Raw genomic sequence first — 17,419 nt, forward strand, 5'->3', positions numbered from 1 at the left:
GGCAACTGCCCTCTAATGAAACAAGCAAACAACTTCCTATATTTGAGGTTTCAGTTAGTGTTGTTGGCCAGGTTTCAGCGGGAACCAGCGAAGACGACCACACAGGGGCTGCAGACCCTGATAGCAGCAGCCCAAGCCGACCTCAGAGCGCCTGCCAGCTGGGCAGATTATCAGCGTCCTGCTGCACAGAGATAAGGAACGTTCTGATCCAGCCCCGAGAAGTGCAGGGCTTTATATAGCAGCTTGAGTAGGCTGCAAGGGAATGTCCTGGCCGAAGGCTTCTCCGTAGCCAAGAGAGAGGGGAGTGGGTGGAGAGGAAGGCGGGAGATTTATAAATAACCCGATGTGCGCCGATCTGCTCAGCGGCCTTGTCTTAGCAAAGCCTGAGGCCTGGGGGAGGAGAGGGACATTTATAGATGACTTTTATTTTCTTTATTACTTCTCTATATTCTCCAAGTTTTCTACGATGGACTTGAACTCCTTTTTTTTTTTTTTAATTTTTTAATTTTTTATTGTACTTTAAGTTCTAGGGTACATGTGCACAATGTGCAAGTTTGTTACATATGTATACATGTGCCGGGCTGGTGTGCTGCACCCATTAACTCGTCATTTACATTAGGTATACCTCCTAATGCTATCTCTCCCCCTTCCCCACACCCGATGACAGGCCCCAGTGTGTGATGTTCCCCACCCTGTGTCCAAGTGTTCTCATTTGAACTCCTTTTATAATCAGCAAGTATGAATACAATTTTAAGAAAGCAAAAATGAGAGGCATAAAAGGAATTCCTTCGGTTGGGGATTTTAGTGACCATCTTTACCCACTCAGAGGTTCCCAAACAAGCCCCAGTGCTCTCCTCCCTTCTCTGGTCTCTCCCAGAGGGCCCCCTGAGGTGCCTGTACTCACCTATGATGCAGGATCTGACCAGTTTTCTCAGCCCCTCCTGGGTTCCCGCATCGCCCATACTCTCCCTTTGCTCCCACTAATCCAGATGTGGCTGTCCTTGGCCTTATTGTTTGTAAAAAAGGTGTGCAGGCCCCTTGTCCCTCTGCTACGGTATGTAAGGGTTACTTGGGTATGTCCCCCGTGCCTGCTGCACTAGCTTAATAATGGGTAAAAAGCCATGGAGTCCTTGTACAGAGTGTGCTTTATACTCTCTGTGCCTTAGGGTTCCTCTTCTATAAAATGGTGATAATAAGACCACCTACTTCATAGAGGTCACATTAAGATTAAAATAAGACAGTGGATGTAAAGTGGCTGACGCATTGGAAATGGCCAATTAAATAGTAACTAATTATCACTCCACTGAACATCCCTCCTCACACTCAGGCCCTGAATGACCACACCTACCAAATGTGACCAGACAGATTTTCACTGTTTCCAAAAATAACTCCTCCCCGGAGGTGTGAAGATTCACCACTGCAACTCTGGCACTGATTCGAAGCAGGAGTTCCAAAAATGTTCTGCGAGGTGACGGGCTCCCAGAATCACAGTCAGCCTTCACAGTGCCCCTTATACGGCTGCAATCCTCGTTTGGATGTGTGAGTCATGGCAGGGCTACCACATAAACAGATAAATGAATAAACATGTTGTGACTTTGTAGTAATGACCTCACGTAAGCTAAGTTCAGCTCATGACTCTGGGGCAATTTTTAGGACACAAAAGTAGATAAACTATCAACCGATCCCTATTTTTTTGAGCAAGTGCTATGTGCAAAAAGGAACGGCGCTAAGATGCAAAAATGGAAAATTTTTAAAAGATGAAAGCTTCTGCTCAGAAAGAGATTACACCCTAATCGAGGAAGTAAAATGCAGATACAGGAATAGAAAGCACACTCAGCAAAGCAAGATATGATCCATGCAAGCGATAAGGTGATCAGAAGAGCATGCCTGCTGGGTTCTAGAGGTCAAAGCAGCCTTGTGGAGGAAATTAATACCATTAATAAGTGGATGCCAGGCCTTGTAGAATTCTGATGCAATCAGGATCGAATCTGAGAGAAAGGGTCTCACATGTCAATGTCAATAAGGCATGGTGCTCGGTACACACATAAGTACATCATCTTTTTTGATCGTGACAAGAATCTAGTGTGATGTTACCATTCCCATTTCACAGGTAAGAAGACAGTGGCTCAGAGAAGCTCAGAGAGGTTAAGTTATATGCCCAAGGTCATTCACAGCAGAGGCAGGATTCAAACCAGGTTCTACCTGACTCCACAGTCCATATTCTGGCTTCTACCATCTGGCACTGCTATGGCCTCCCTTAAATCTGGCTCCCAGAACAGACTTGGGCTGTCTGTGACCAGGAGCAGGGCTCTCATTCCGTGGCTGTGGCCTTTTAGTAGAGAGGATGCTGCCTAGTGTGGCTGGCAAATTCTTTGGCAATATATTGACCTTACATTGCCTGCCAGTAACATAGGATAAGGTGTAACAACTTCTAAGCCTAGATCAAAATCATAATTTTGATTACAGGTTACAATTTTATATATTTAATCCCCTCCTTCTACTTTGTAGTATTTTTCTCAGTTCAGCAACTCACCTCTTTTTATCACAACAATCTATAATAAGCACATGGACTTTTCAGCAATGACATAGGAATAAGATAGAAATAAGCTTTCAGAGGTGACCTTTGCCCCCAATTTTCAGTCACATGGACTTGGAAGACTTTTGTGATATAACAAATAGCACCTGCTGGTTAGCACTGGAAAAGTCGCCAGATGCATCTGGGTGCAGCCAACATCAGCACCAAGATATTGCCCATATCCACTGGTGTCTTGCCCAAAGCCCACCCAACACCAATACTATACAAGCCTAAGCTTCACATTCCCCAAGCCGTCAACTAGTATTTACTGAGTACCAGGTTCATGATTCTTAAAACCAGCTGGAAATCACAATCCAGTAACCCTAACTCAATCCCAACTCAGACTGCATAACCATATTCTAATCATGAAGGGAATCTGGGAGGCTCTCTAAAACAACAGTGTTTGTCCCTCTGAAACTCACGCTGAAACTTAATCCCCAATGTAACAGTATTAACAGGAGGGGCCTTTAAGAGGTGATTGAGTCAGGAGGGCTCTGATTAATAATTAAAAGTTAATGTGATTAATGGATTGATGGGCTAATGGATTAATGGGAAATCAGGGGAGTGGGTTTGTTATCACAAGCACGAGTCTGTTATTAAAAGCCAGCTCAGGTCTCTCATGAGCCCTTTACCATGTGACACCCTGTACCACCTTGAGCCTCTATGGAGAGTCCCCACCAGCAAGAAGGCCCTCGCTTAATGTGGTTTCTTCACCTTGGACTTTCCAGCCTGCAGAACTATAATAATTCCATAAATTCCTTTTCTTTATAAATTACCTAGTCTGAGATATTCAGTTATAGCAATAGAATATGGACTAAGACAAACGGGAACTCAAGCTGGGAGGGAGCCATAAAACCACTCCCCAGGGAAACAGGGCAGGGTCATTCTGGCCATGAAAAGCCCATTGCAGACATCTTTCCTTCAGCTGGGAGCCCAGTGTTGGGGAGAGATTGAAATAGACAACATCCCTCTTTCATGAACGTATGAATAACAAAACCGATTCAGGAAATGTGACTTAGGGACACAGTAACCATGAGCTTTCTAACACTGCATCCCAGGATCAGGCGGACTCGCCCCCCCATGCATCAGCACAGCTGCATCCCCCAGGCACCCCTCCATGGGGCCTGCCTCACTAAGCACCTGGCTGAAAGCAATGATCACACTGTCTGCAGGCAGGCAGATCCTCAGAGAGGGCCAGGAAGGGGCTGAGCCACATACCCTCAATTTCCTTTGCAGGCTCACTAAGCGATTCAACTACTAAAGAAAAGAGAGTAAGAGACAGAGAGAAGCCAGGGATATCACCCTAATCAAACTCCCTCATATAGAAACGTGAAAAGAGGAGAAAGTAAGTTCCTCCTCAACACTCAACCCAATTCCATTCTAAGCATACATAAGCCCCTTTTCAAGCCTCCCCAAAACAGTATTATGAGTCTGGCTTTCAAACGATCAATAAAATTCACAAGTTGCATAGAGCCACCCCTCATTACACATACACATACACATACACATACGCATACACACACACATACACATACACACACAGGCATATACACATACACACACACGCACACGCACATATACATGCACATGCACATGCACATGCACATACACATACACACACCTACTTAAGCAGGCCTGGGAAGCTTCCTACATGGAAGGTGAAAATGTCCAGTTGCTGAAGATAGGTGAGCTCCTCTGTGGCCCTGTCTCAGAAGTGGACAATAAACATTTCTGAACCTGGTCTCCTCTCTTGCAGCAGTCTAGGTCCAGTCACTGTCTCTTTTGCTTAAAGATGGGTCCATTCATTCATTCTTTATTCAATAGCTATTTATGGAATGCTCACTATGTGCCAAGCACTCTGCGAGGCTGATTGTTCAGGAAACTGAAAGCCAAAGGTGTTGGCAAACAGCAGCCCCAAACCAACCATTTGCCCAGGCCAGATACCTACTCATCATCCTTGACTTGTCCCCATCCTTCAAACCCCTTATCCAGTAGTCAGGCACCAAGTCCCGACATTCTAGGATTCAAGCATTTGAAAACCTTCCACTTCTTTCCATTCCTTCTGCTGTTCTTTGGTCCAAACCACCATGTTATCTTCCTTAGATTGCTGCAGCAACTAGCAATTGATTTCTCTGCTTCTCAACTTGCTTTCATCCAGTCTAATTGCCACACCACAGTGTGTATAGCAAGGAATCTGGCCTCACCTAAGGAGAGATCTGGCGTTTGTCCCAGCTCCTGGGAGGTAACCTCTAAACCCTTGCAATTTCCCAAGTGATAGGAGTATCTTTGTTATCTGTGGTGGGTCCCTTATTTATTATGAGAGGACTCAGTGTATGGGTTGACCACGCCAGAAGGACCAACCATGTGGTTAGGGGGTTGGGCCTTTGGGCCTCATGATATCAGCCTGACCTCTGGGAAGGGGAGGAGGCCTGGAGATCGAGTCCACCCACAGGGGCAATAATTCAGTCAATCATGCCTAGCTAATGAAGGCTCTGGACTTCATTAGAGTCCAGTGAAAACTCTGGATGCCAAAGCTTGAGTGGACTTCCTTCATGCATATTGTCACATATCAATGCTGGCAGGGCACTGTGTCCTGAGGACACGGAAGCTTCATGTTTGAAACCCTCTCAGATTCTGCTGTATGTCTCTTTCTTTGACAGGTTCCAATTTGTATCTTTTTATTATAACAAAACTATAATCATAAGTATAGCCCTTTCCAGATTTCCATGAGTTGTTCCAGTGAATCATCAAAGCTGAGGGTAGTGTGGGAACCCCTGAATTTCTAGGCAACTTGTCTGAAGAGAAGGTGACCCTGGGGACCTCCAGACTTAGGGCTGATGTCTGAAGTGAGGGCAGTCTTGTGGAGACTGTGCCCTTAACCAGGAGTGTGGCTAACTTGTTGTACACAGTCAGGGAGCTTTTCTAAAATGGGATCATGATCATATCACACATCTGCAGATCATGCTTGAGAGACGTCTCGCTCTCCCTAGGACGAAGTCCAAATGCCTAAATACAGCTTCCAAGACCTCTGATGATCCAGGTCTGCTTAGCTCTCCATCTCACCCCCACCCCATTCCCCCTCAAACTTGACATTCTCACTTGCCACTGGCCAGGCGCTCTGTGCTCTCTCACTTTTCCAGACCTTGAGACATGTGGCCACTCCTTCTGTAACATTCCCTCCACTCCCTTCTCTCGGCTGATTCTCATGAGTCCTTCAGGTATCTGCAGTCGCCTCCCCAGCACACCTTTCCACACACCTCCACCCAGTCACAGCTGGATGCTCATGCCTCTCAATGCACATAGCTCACGTGCTGAAGTGCCCTGGTCACTGTCTCCCGCTCCAGACCATGAACTTTCTGACTATAAGGAATGTGTTTTCTTCCCTGTTATATCCTCCAGTGCTCAGCCGACTGACATGTAATTCCAAAGAGATAAATAGCAATGCTACAAGGGAAAACATGGCAGACATCAATGTGAATAGTGTTGAATGAATGAACTACTGCAGAGGAAGGTTTTGGAAGGCTCTTCATTCTCCTTCATGGAGATGTGAAAGGTGCCTGGAGTCAATTATAAGTCATCTTACAAGACAGTTCCACCCACAGGTGGTTAATCTCATTTATTTGGGGCTGATTTTTGTTGGCTTCAACGTCAGAGGATAAACACGTTTGTTTTTGTTTTTGAGAAAGGGTCTCACTTTGTTGCCCAGGCTGGAGTGCAGTAGCACAATCTCGGCTCACTGCAACCTCTGCTTCCTGAGCTCAAGAGGTTCTCCAGTCTTAGCCTCCTGAGTAACTGGGACTACAGGCATAAACCACCAACACCCAGCTAATTTTTTTGTATTTTTGTAGAGATGGGGTTTTGCCATGTTGGCCAGGCTGGTCTCAAACTCCTGAGCTCTAAGTGATCTGCCCACTGCAGCCTCTCAAAGTGCTGGGATTATAGGCATGAGCTACCATACTCACCAGGATAAGCTATTTTTAACTTTGTCCCCCAAATTTTGAGAAGTGTCCTGTTTTGAGGCCTGACTACAACTCTGAATTGCCCTTTGGGCATTTCTTTGACCCCTGATCAATAACTAGATTATGTATTAAAGTCATATTCATCACTGATTCATACATGCATGAGCATCTATCTATACTTTCTTAATGATCAATACTTGACAAAGCACTTGCTGGCACAGGTGAAATGGCATCTCCTTCTTCCTTTTGGCATTCAGTTCAAACAATCCACACAGGCTCTATCTTCCTTTCTTCTCTTTTTCCTTCCCCTCCCTTCCTGGCATGGAGGAGTCACCCAGGGCCCCTATGGGGTATTGACAGAGAGGGGGCTGCTGTGTGGAGTTCACTGATGATATGCCTGCTGGCACCTAAGGATACAGGGCACTAGGGGTGGGGAGAGGGAGTAGAGGTGAAAGGCACAGCTGCTGTCATTGGGAGATTGATTAAATTACACAAATAAGTAAACTTATTGAGCAAATAAGTACATATCTTGAGGATAATGACAGTCAGGTTTCTTACTGTTGGAGAAGAGAATTACAAATATAGAAAATAAGGAAACTGGATTAAGAAAATGTGGCACATATACATCATGGAATACTATGCAGCCATAAAAAAGGATGAGTTTGTGTCCTTTGTAGGGACATGGATGCAGCTGGAAACCATCATTCTTAGCAAACTATCACAAGAACAGAAAACCAAACATCGCATGTTCTCACTCATAGGTGGGAACTGAACAATGAGATCACTTGGACTTGGGAAGGGGAACATCACACACCGGGGCCTATCATGGGGAGGGGGGAGGGGGGAAGGATGGCATTGGGAGTTATACCTGATGTAAATGATGAGTTGATGGGTGCTGACGAGTTGATGGGTGCAGCACAGCAAGACGGCACAAGTATGCATATGTAACAAACCTGCACGTTATGCACATGTACCCTAGAACTTAAAGTATAATAATAATAATAAAAAATTAAATTAAATTTAAAAAAAAAGAAAATAAGGAAACTATAAAGAACACTGAGGTGGGTTGGAACTGGAGGTGTAAGTATCATCGACTTACTGTTTTATAATATATAAACACAGGTAGATATGGAAATAGTTCTAGAAGTGTGTATACACCTGTGAGTGTACATATGCACACATATATTTCCTAGATCTGTCCACTCAACGGGCCTAGAAGCAATGGCACCCCAGTAACAAGAAGCACACTAAGGGCCAAATCTTGGTTTCTAAACACCATGCTCCACTACAAGAAGGCAGGGTTCCTTGGAAAAAGAGCTAATTCCAGGCTGGAGAATGAAAAGTACCAAGATGAGCTTTGGTCATATTGTAGTGCCAGAAAGTAAGACAGTGCTGAGAATGGTGGAGATGTGTCAAAAAGAGGCAGGAGCCCAGCTGAAGGGACTCTACCAGCCATATCTGGAGCAATGTGAACATCAAAATAAACAAGGATAGCAATGGAATACAATCCATTGACTAAAACAAGATTCCCTACTGAAATAAATATGCAAACACAAACAGAAAATGGGAAAGTTTTGTATTACAGTAGCCCACCAACTAATAAAACGAAAAGGAATGATGGAAATAAAAAACCATAATTTGGAAACTGTCATAATGGTGGTTGATTCTGGCAGGAGATATCAATGGAGGCTAAGATTGGGAGACAGGAGTTTGATAAAGAACAGGACTATCTCCCCACAAAATGCATCAATTTAAAGGGGGTAAATAGGGTCCTTATAGGAGAGAAACCTGGCAGACAAACGTTGGTACGTGACTGGTGATCAAAATAAACAGTACCAGTTGTGGAATGGATTTACATCCTATGTCTCCTCCTTCCACCCCACGCAGTTCGCTGAGATGAGAACAGCATCATTGCTGTGGTGTTCTTAACAAGGGAGCATGACCCAAGTCTGGACACCAGGACATTAGACAGACCCAGGGACGTCCTACAGAATGAAAGGTTTAAAACAGTAGATGACATGAAAGACAGGGAAAGGCTAAGAAACTGTTTCAAATTGGAGAAAACTAAAGAGGCACAAGAACAATGCAACTTGTATTCCTGGATATGATCTTGGACGAGAAAGGAAAAAGAGACATTGTTGGGACAACTTGAAAATGTTGAATGGGGTCTGTGGATTGGATGGCAGATGCGTCCAAGTGCAACCCCTGACTTGGAAGATTCTATGGTGGCTACGTAGGAGATTACATAGTTCTAGTTCTGTAATAAATGATTTAACATGGCCAGGCAGGGTGGCTCATGCCTGTAATCCCAGCACTTCGGGAGGCCAAGGCAGGCAGATCACTTGATATCAGGAGGTCAAGACCAGCCTGGCCAACATGGTGAAACCCCCATCTCTACTAAAAATGACCCTGGCATGGTGGCAGGTGCCTGTAATCCCAGCCACTCAGGAAGCTGAGAGAGGAGAATCACTTGAACCCAGGAGGCAGAGGTTTCAGTGAGCTGAAATTGCACCACTGCACTCCAGCGTGGGCGACAGAGTGAGATGCTATCTCAAATAAATAAATAAATAAATGATTTAACCCTTTGCCAAGGACCAAGGGACCAGTTTCCTCACTTCACACAACAGAACATATAAAGATACATTTGAAACATCTTCATCCTTTGTTTATTTTCTAATATAATATGCTGAACTCTAACACAATGTCATGGCCCCAACATCCTTATTGGCCATTTGTCTTTCAGTCTATCACTAAGAATTTATCTTCTTCCTGACCTACTACTTCCTGGTTTTCTAACTTCAGGAGCTTTTTGTTCATTGAGGGTGCAAGCTTTTATTCTGCCTTGAAGCACTCTCCCCATTAGCTAGGAGATTTTTTGACAAGAAAGGTGTATCTAAGCCCATTTTCTGTAAAATCTGTCACTGTCTAAGTGGTACCCTGCTGCTTGAGTCCTCATTCGTCTCCATGGCAATGTTCTGAAACTAGTCTGCTTGTATAAGTTCAAGGCCCATCAAATTATTTACCCTAACAGAGTCTTTGTATCCCACCAGTGCACACACAGACACATTCGGTGCATCATAGCAGCAACCTTCAAAAATGCAGCCACAGTTTGGTTTATATTCATTTCAGAAACAACCTCATCTTTTGAACTGGATAGTCCACTCATCAGTTGAGCTTCGTTTACTCATCCATTCATTCATGTGTCTGGGCTTAGTCGGGGGTGACATAAGAACTTACCTCTTCCTTGGGGGCTGGAGTAGGAATCAGGGATGGCTTCATGGAGGAGTAGTTAGCTGACCACTGAAGGGGAAGGGCTTTCCTGACAAAAACAAAGCACAAAAGCGTGAAGCTGTGAATGAGACGACCAGGCTGGGGAATGGGGTGAAGGAGGGTGGTAATGAGAGGTACAGAGGAGAGGTAAGAGAGAAGGATGGGAACACGCTCCTAAAAAAAAGTACCAAAAGGAGTTGGCACTTTTCTTTAAGGCAGTGAGGAAGATTTTAGGAGGAAATGCAGCATCCTCCGATTCATGTTTTCAAAAGCTCTCATTTGCTGCTGCACTGAGGTTTGATTAAAGGGTGAAGTCCCAGGGGCAGAAACACACTGACGAGGGCCTGAGCACACCAGAGAGTGAGGGCGCACGGTGGAGATTCAAGCGCCACTTCAGAGGCAGGCTGGGGAGGATCCAATGACCATCAGATGGAGGAGAGAGGGACGGTGCAGGGATTTCTGAGCCTGTTTAATGTCCAAGAAGGGAGAGCGTGGGAGAGAAGATAAAGAGTTTCATTTGGTACAGTCTGAGGAGTCTGTGAGACATTCAGTAACAAAATTAGGTTTTGGCACACCCCTGTCCTCCAATTTCCCCACACCCTTCATTCTCTACCTCAGGGATGAAGCAACCTGATGAGCTAATCTCCACTGAGGTTGAATTAAGATTTAAAGGTTTAACCTGTGACTTCCCCCCACCGACAGGAATTGCATTTTCATTTAACAGGAGTACCACTTAGCCAGTCTTAATCAAAGGAAGGGATCTCTATAGCAAAATTCCAGGCAATGTAATGAGCAAGTTGGGGAGATGCTTTCAGGCAGGGAGATCTGCCAAACACCCCTCAAATCACATGACAGAGGCTACAGCTACAAACTCTCTTAGTGAAGAGAATTCCCTGTTGAAGTTTCCCCTTCATTCCAAAAACCCCAGTTCATCCTACAGACAAAGGGATCTTCCTCCAGGCAGGACGATGATCTCTTATGGTGGGGTGGCAGGACAGCAGATGTCACAGAGGCCTGGGGTCACTGAGTTCAAGTCCTGGTTCTGCCATTTATTGCTGTATAATCTTGGGCAGTTATTTAACTTTTCTCTAACACTCGAGTTCACCATCTATTAAACAGGAGTTCAGAGCATTTGCCTCTGAGGCTGTTGTGAGCCCAGATTTAAATCACATGGTCACTGTAAACACTGGTTCCTTCTCCCACTCTCACCTCTCCAATGTATTACTTCAAACTTGAAACTCCGTCATTCTCACTGCCTCCACCATTTATCTCAGTGTCTTTCAACACCCAATTCACTTAGAGAAGCCTAATTTTCTTCCTGTTCATGCGCTATTAGCTGCTCTGACAACTCTAGGTGATGAAAAGCCACCATTTGGGCAGCACAGGCTGAGCCTCCACGCTCAGCAGAGCGGGCTGTGTCTGCGAGCCGCCTGCAGGGGGCAGCATCGGGCAGCGTAAGGCAACGCCAGGGCTCCGTTGTAAAACGCTGGGGTCGGTCTGGAAAGGGCCGCAGAGAAGAAATCAGACTCCAGCTGACAAAGGATCTATTTTACTCCATGCGGGTCTGACGCAGTCTGCTAGGGAGTCAGGTCTTTGGTAAACAAGACTGCAGGGAGTGGCTATCCAAAAACAACCCGACCTGCGTAAGTCCAGCAGCGTTTTTCCCAAACCCACACCAGGACTAGGTTACCCTTCGATAAGCACGGGTGAGAGAAGCAAAGCCATCTCCTTACAGACTCACGGGGCCCCTGTTGCAGATGCGCCCTCACCCCCAGTGAAGCAGTGGGAGAGAGACCTTGACAAGGACAAGAAGGGGAGCTTAACCTCCCCCTCCCCATAAGCATTTTTAGATTTTCCCACACACTCAGCCCCTTCGGGGAGTCCTGGAGAAGACAAAAGAAACAGACACAGATGCTGATTCTAAAGAAGCTATTAATATTGTTGAAAAGACATGCAGATGTGAAGCTGGGACACAAGGGTACACATGATCATGCTCTGTTTCGGAGAAAGCCTGGTGGCTCCATGTCCCCAAAGCCCCAGGATGCACAGGCCAACCTGGGATGATTTTCTATGATTTGTGAATTTGTTGACGTGGAAAAACAAAGGAGCAGAATGTTTAAAATCAATCAAGACTGCCCTGGAAGTCCAGAATGTGAGATGGCCGAAGGGACAGATGATCAGAGCTGTAGGAATTTGAGGAAGGGAACTATTGATGAAAGTGGCGTTAAGTGGCCTGGACAAGCCAGTGGACTTGGTCACTCCTGAGCCTCTGTGCCAATGAGAGACACTCATCACCCACTCTCCTATTGAGTTTGGCTGGAGAGGGGAACTGCTATGTCACCGTGACATCATCACCTTCCAGGAATCATTGAGTCAGCCTCAGCCCTCCAGGCCCCGGAAGTGGAGGCCCCAAGGCAGGACCCACTCACTTCCTCCTAGCCCAAGGCCAGGGGAGAGGGGGCTGCTCCCGCAGAGCTTTGGGCCTGTGTTTCACTACCCTCTCCCACTACTCAAGGCAGCCAGGACCTGACCCAGGGTAGGTCAGCTTTGCAAAGGGACAGACATCAGCGTCGTGCCAGCTGAAGTGAAGGCTGGCAGTGGCTGAAAGATGAAATGCAAGCATCCCTGGGAGAGGTCAGGCTTGTAGCTTTGCCAGTCCTTCATACCTCCTTATGTACATGAGCTTCTAAGGGAAAAATATGTGATGGAGGAAGGAATTAGGAATGAAGTAAGAGGGAGTGGGGCCTGGCAGGAACAAGTGCAGAAAGCCAAGGTGGGGAGGGCTAAAAGAAAACCTGTGCCCACTTCACAGCTAAAGGTCACTGCAGATCTGGTGTCACCTGCAGACAGTCATTGGGGGAGGCAGATCCTTCCAGGCCTATTCCCTTCCCAAAAGACAGTGAGCACCACACAGCTCAACTCATCCCATGGCCAGAAGCCCAGGTACAGGGCCAGAGGGTGTCCACCTGTGGCCCTCAGGGGGTGACTTCCTCCTGCCCCTTCCCCCAGCATAGTCACAGGTGCCTCCCCCATCTTCCCCACATCAGAACTTTCCCCTGTCTGCTAAGAGGATTCAAACCAGTATCTGTCCACACCACATCGGCATCTGTTTCATCTTTTCATTAAACTCAGTGTTCCCTTGCTCTGTAAGCTGGTCTTAGGAAGAAGAAAATTAACCAGTAGGCAATAATACGATTTTCTAGCATGGCAAACATCCTATACTCCTCCTACCCTCACTAACACACACATACACACACACGTGTGTGCATACACACAATCAGCCATATTTATTACATTGGTTCACTTAATGCCAACAACACCCTACCAGGTAAATATCTCCATCTTCCAGATGAGAACACTGCACTTCAGAAAGGGAAAGGAAGTTCTCCAGGGCACACAACTAGTGAGTGACAGAGCCAGTCTCAGAAGCCAGGTCCGTCTGTCTCCAAGGAGTTGGGATCTTTGCATTCGGGTACTCTGACTCAAAATAGGAGCCTCCTCTGCTTCTGAGTCAGAAACTTTAAAATTAGAATTTCATTCAGCGATTCACGAAATCTTAAGGTTGGAAGAAATGTTGAAGGTTGTCCAGGTCCATGACCCGGCAGACATCTGCCTCTCCTGCATAGCAGGGTTTTGGCTTCTGCTTGGATGCTCCAATCCAGGAAGTGTCCTGGTTCCGCCCCTGCCAGTTTAGAATTATTAGATAGTTCTAGCGGTTTTGGAGCTGAACTCTCTCCCTATAACATGCATGCATTGGGTGTGCTCTTGGGAACATACAGAACCTAAGCAGTGTCACCCTGAATTCTCTTTCGCCAGACTGCGTGTTCTCGAGTGCTTGCAAGCTGCTCTTATGTGGAGGTTTCTCCCCACTCTCCTCTCTATGGGGGGGTCTGGTTTGTCTGTTCGGTCTCGAAGGGAGACCCAGCATGACTGTAATTCTCCAGAAGTGAGCTCACCAGCCCCGAGAATGGGACCAGGTTCCACTGAGGAGACTGTAATTTGTTCATTGATTTACAGATCTTAATACACTAGGGACTCATTTTGACCTTATTATGAATGAAAACCCTTAAATGTCTTTCCCATGTGCTGTCCCTAAGCCACACCCTTTCCTGCCCCTGTGTGGCTGGGTTTGAGATGCTTATAACCTGGTCTCTCAGGTTAGGTAATGGCCTGAACATGCTCTTGGATGGTCTGACCAGCCCCCTACTGCCCAGGCCTCTCCTCAGTGCTCCCTGGCGCTGCTGACCCTCTAGGGCCCAGCCACATCCTCCCTCTCGCCCTGCTCTGGTTGTCCACTCTGAGACTCAGCCATGGGGCCTCCTAGGCCCACCTCTGCAGCACGCTGGCTCTTAATTCCCAGCCTCCTTATGCCCCGCAGGGGGCACCTGGGAAGTTGCGGATACACCTTCATGCAGGCCGTGGAGAAGCAAGGGCCACTGTCCCAGCCCTTCCTCTGACAGGACACAATTTGCCAGCATTTCTACCATGCAAGGGCTGCCCTGCAGACACCTGCAAGAGACTCTCTTCCCAGATATCCAAATGGGAAGTAGGGGACAGGCTCCTCTACTTTCTACCTCCTGTCTACCTATGCAGGCTGTTTCTACCACCTTGCCCCTCACTTAGTTCATGGGTGGTGGGTGGGGCACACAGCATGGCACCCTGCCCCTTCATTGCGTCAATCTCCCTCCAAGCCTCTCCCAGCACCAGCTGGGTTTTTCTTCCTTCCTGTGGGGCAGGCACTTCCTTTGTGAGGAATCCTCTGTTCTCTCCACTGTGGCTTCACACATCAAGCCATGCTCAGATCCCCCCAGCTCTGCTCTGGATTTACAGAAGGGATCTTCTTGGAAAGTAGAAAAAATATATCCCTCTTATTAATCAGGCTCTCAAAATTATTGTATTAGCTTGCTACGGACTTTTAAAAATCTAGTTTGAAACACAAAACTGAGGAAGACTTCTTCGTTCTAGGACGTTTGGGGCTTCCCTAAAGCTACTAAACCCATTGATTCAGTGAATAAGAGCATCTTGATTACTGAGAGTGAAAATCCACTGTTTTAATATCTCAAAAATGATATTTGATTTCTTTCTTATGGCCCAAGAAAAACATCTAAAAGAACTTGCTCCTTTTGCTTCTTATATTCATACATTCTTCTCCCCTTATCACCAAGTCCTTTATGTGTCCTGAATTTGTTTCTCCCAGGACTCTACTTGACACTTCATAAACATACCTCTAACTTATTTTGGGGGGTTGTCTTTCACTCATTAGTCATTCCACCATGTGGTACAAAGGTCACACCCCCAAAGTTGTGCCAGCATCTGCTCGTATCACTGTGTTTTCAACACAGGCATTAGCATATTTAAAACCAATTAAACTGTGATTATTTTCACCCCAGCCCCGTTACTCTCAATCCACTTGGTGGGAAAGTAGGGTTTGTTGTTTGTGTTTAAACCACATAGCCCAATTTGTTACAAGCATAGGTGCAGCCCTGGCAACATAGTGAGACCCCAACTCTACAAAAAAATTAAAAGTTAGCTGGGCATGATGGTGCATGTACCTGTAGTCCCAGCTACCGAGGAGGCTGAGGAAGGAAGATCGCTTGAGCATAGGAGTTCAAGGCTGCAGTGAGCTATGATCACACCACTGTACTCCCGCCTGGGCAACAAAGTGAGACCCTGTCCCAAAAAAAAATAATAAATGAAAAATAAAATAAGCATAGATACAGCAAGGTCTCCACGAATGGCTATACCTCCCCTGTGATCTTCCTGGAAGCATCAGCCCCAGTGCCATGTCCATCCTGGACACTGACCCCAGGGCTTGGGCTTCTAAAGCTCATCCTCACCAAACCCAGCAGGGCCCTCCAACCACTAAGGCCCTCACACAACTCTGCTTGTCCTCCACTTTGAGTCAGTCACCAACCAGTAGGACTTGGAAGTTCTGCAGCATCCACCTCCCAAAATCCCTTCACGCCATAATGTTTCCCGACTGTGGGAGCATTTTTTCATTCGACCTCTTTAATGTGCTTCATTCAACAAACATTTATGAACAGCTTCACAGTCGAGCACTGTTCTGGACTCTGCAACTAGAACAGGTTTCCAAAATTACATTCTGGTGGAGGAGACACACGATGTAAAAGGACACGCATGAAAAAACAGAGCACTGTGGATTGTGACTTTGTTCTCTGAGGGAACAAATGGGATCAGCCAAGAGAGTAGAGGGAGGCCACTTTAGGAAGGGACATCAAGGAAGATGTCTCCAAGGTGGGGCCAAGATTTAAACTGACAGGTGCATCCTACAGTCTGGGGACAGCCAGAGCAGGAGCCCAGAGCCAGGAAGGAGCTGGGTGTCTTCAGGCAGCCCGGGGCAATGTGGTGGCAGAGAAAAGAGAAAGGAGGTGAGAAGCAGGAGGAGCAGAGGGACAGGGACAGGCTCAAAGCTGGGGGTTTCACTCTCAGGGCTGGGAAGCAGCATGGCCCGACAGACAGTTCAGAGCTCACTCCAGCTACTGCAAGGGGAATGGAACCCGGGGTCAGGACAGGGGTGCCAGTGGGGAATCAAGAGTCCCATAGGTGGGCGGGGCGTGGTGGCTCACGCCTGTAATCCCAGCGCTTTGGGAGGCCAAGGCAGTCAGGAGTTCACAACCAGCCTGGCCAATGTGGTAAAACCCTGACTCTACGAAAAATGCAAAAATTAGTCAGGCATGGTGGTGTGCGCCTGTAATCCCAACTACTCAGGAGGCTGAGGCAGAGACTGCTTGAACCCGGGAGGCAGAGGTTGTAGTGAGCCGAGATCGCGCCACTGCACTCCAGCCTGGGCGACAGAGCAAGACTCCGTCTCAAAAACAGAGTCCCATAGGTAATCACCTTGTGTGGATGAGAAGCGATGACTCGGTGTTGGCAAAGAAGATGGAAGGCCCTGGAAGGATGGAGATACAATCTGAAGGGACGTGTATTTTGGAGGCAGGACTAACCATTGGCATATTGTTGTTGTCAGGCTTTGGGACAGTGTGTGAAGGAGCATCTCACCCTGGGAGTCAGAGACACTGGGGTGAGGGAAGGGGTCAGGCATCCACAGAGGCAGGAGCTGCTCAAGGCAGGCCCCGCTGTCTGTGTGTGTGCTGTGTCTGTGTGTGTGCTGTGTCTGTGTGTGTGCTGTGTCTGTGTGTGTGTGCTGTGCCTGTGTGTGTGCTGTGTCTCTGTGTGTGTGCTGTGTCTGTATGTGTGCTGTGTCTCTGTGTGTGTGCTGTGTCTGTGTGTGTGCTGTGTGTCTCTGTGTGTGTGCTGTGTCTGTGTGTGTGCTGTGTCTGTGTGTGTGCTGTGTCTGTATGTGTGCTGTGTCTCTGTGTGTGTGCTGTGTGTCTCTGTGTGTGTGCTGTGTCTGTGTGTGTGCTGTGTCTGTGTGTGTGCTGTGTCTCTGTGTGTGTGCTGTGTCTGTATGTGTGCTGTGTCTCTGTATGTGTGCTGTGTCTGTGTGTGTGCGGTGTGTCTGTATGTGTGCTGTGTCTGTGTGTGTGCTGTGTCTGTGTGCGGTGTGTCTGTGTGTGTGCTGTGTCTCTGTGTGTGTGCTGCGTCTGTATGTGTGCTGTGTCTGTGTGTGTGCTGTGTGTCTCTGTGTGTGTGC

General features: G+C 47.0%; 1 long non-coding RNA gene across 1 annotated transcript; it reads right to left on the reverse strand.

The window, feature by feature from the left end:
* Positions 1-726: 726 nt before the first annotated feature.
* Positions 727-15,689, reverse strand: LOC140710204 (uncharacterized). Its single transcript, XR_012091144.1, has 3 exons — positions 15,357-15,689; positions 9,772-9,853; positions 727-1,555 (listed from the first exon to the last, which is right to left on the reverse strand). It is a non-coding gene; the product is annotated as an uncharacterized lncRNA (long non-coding RNA).
* Between the last annotated feature and the right edge of the window lie 1,730 nt (positions 15,690-17,419).

Source organism: Chlorocebus sabaeus, chromosome 25, assembly GCF_047675955.1.
Source record: "Chlorocebus sabaeus isolate Y175 chromosome 25, mChlSab1.0.hap1, whole genome shotgun sequence".
NCBI lineage: Eukaryota > Metazoa > Chordata > Mammalia > Primates > Cercopithecidae > Chlorocebus > Chlorocebus sabaeus.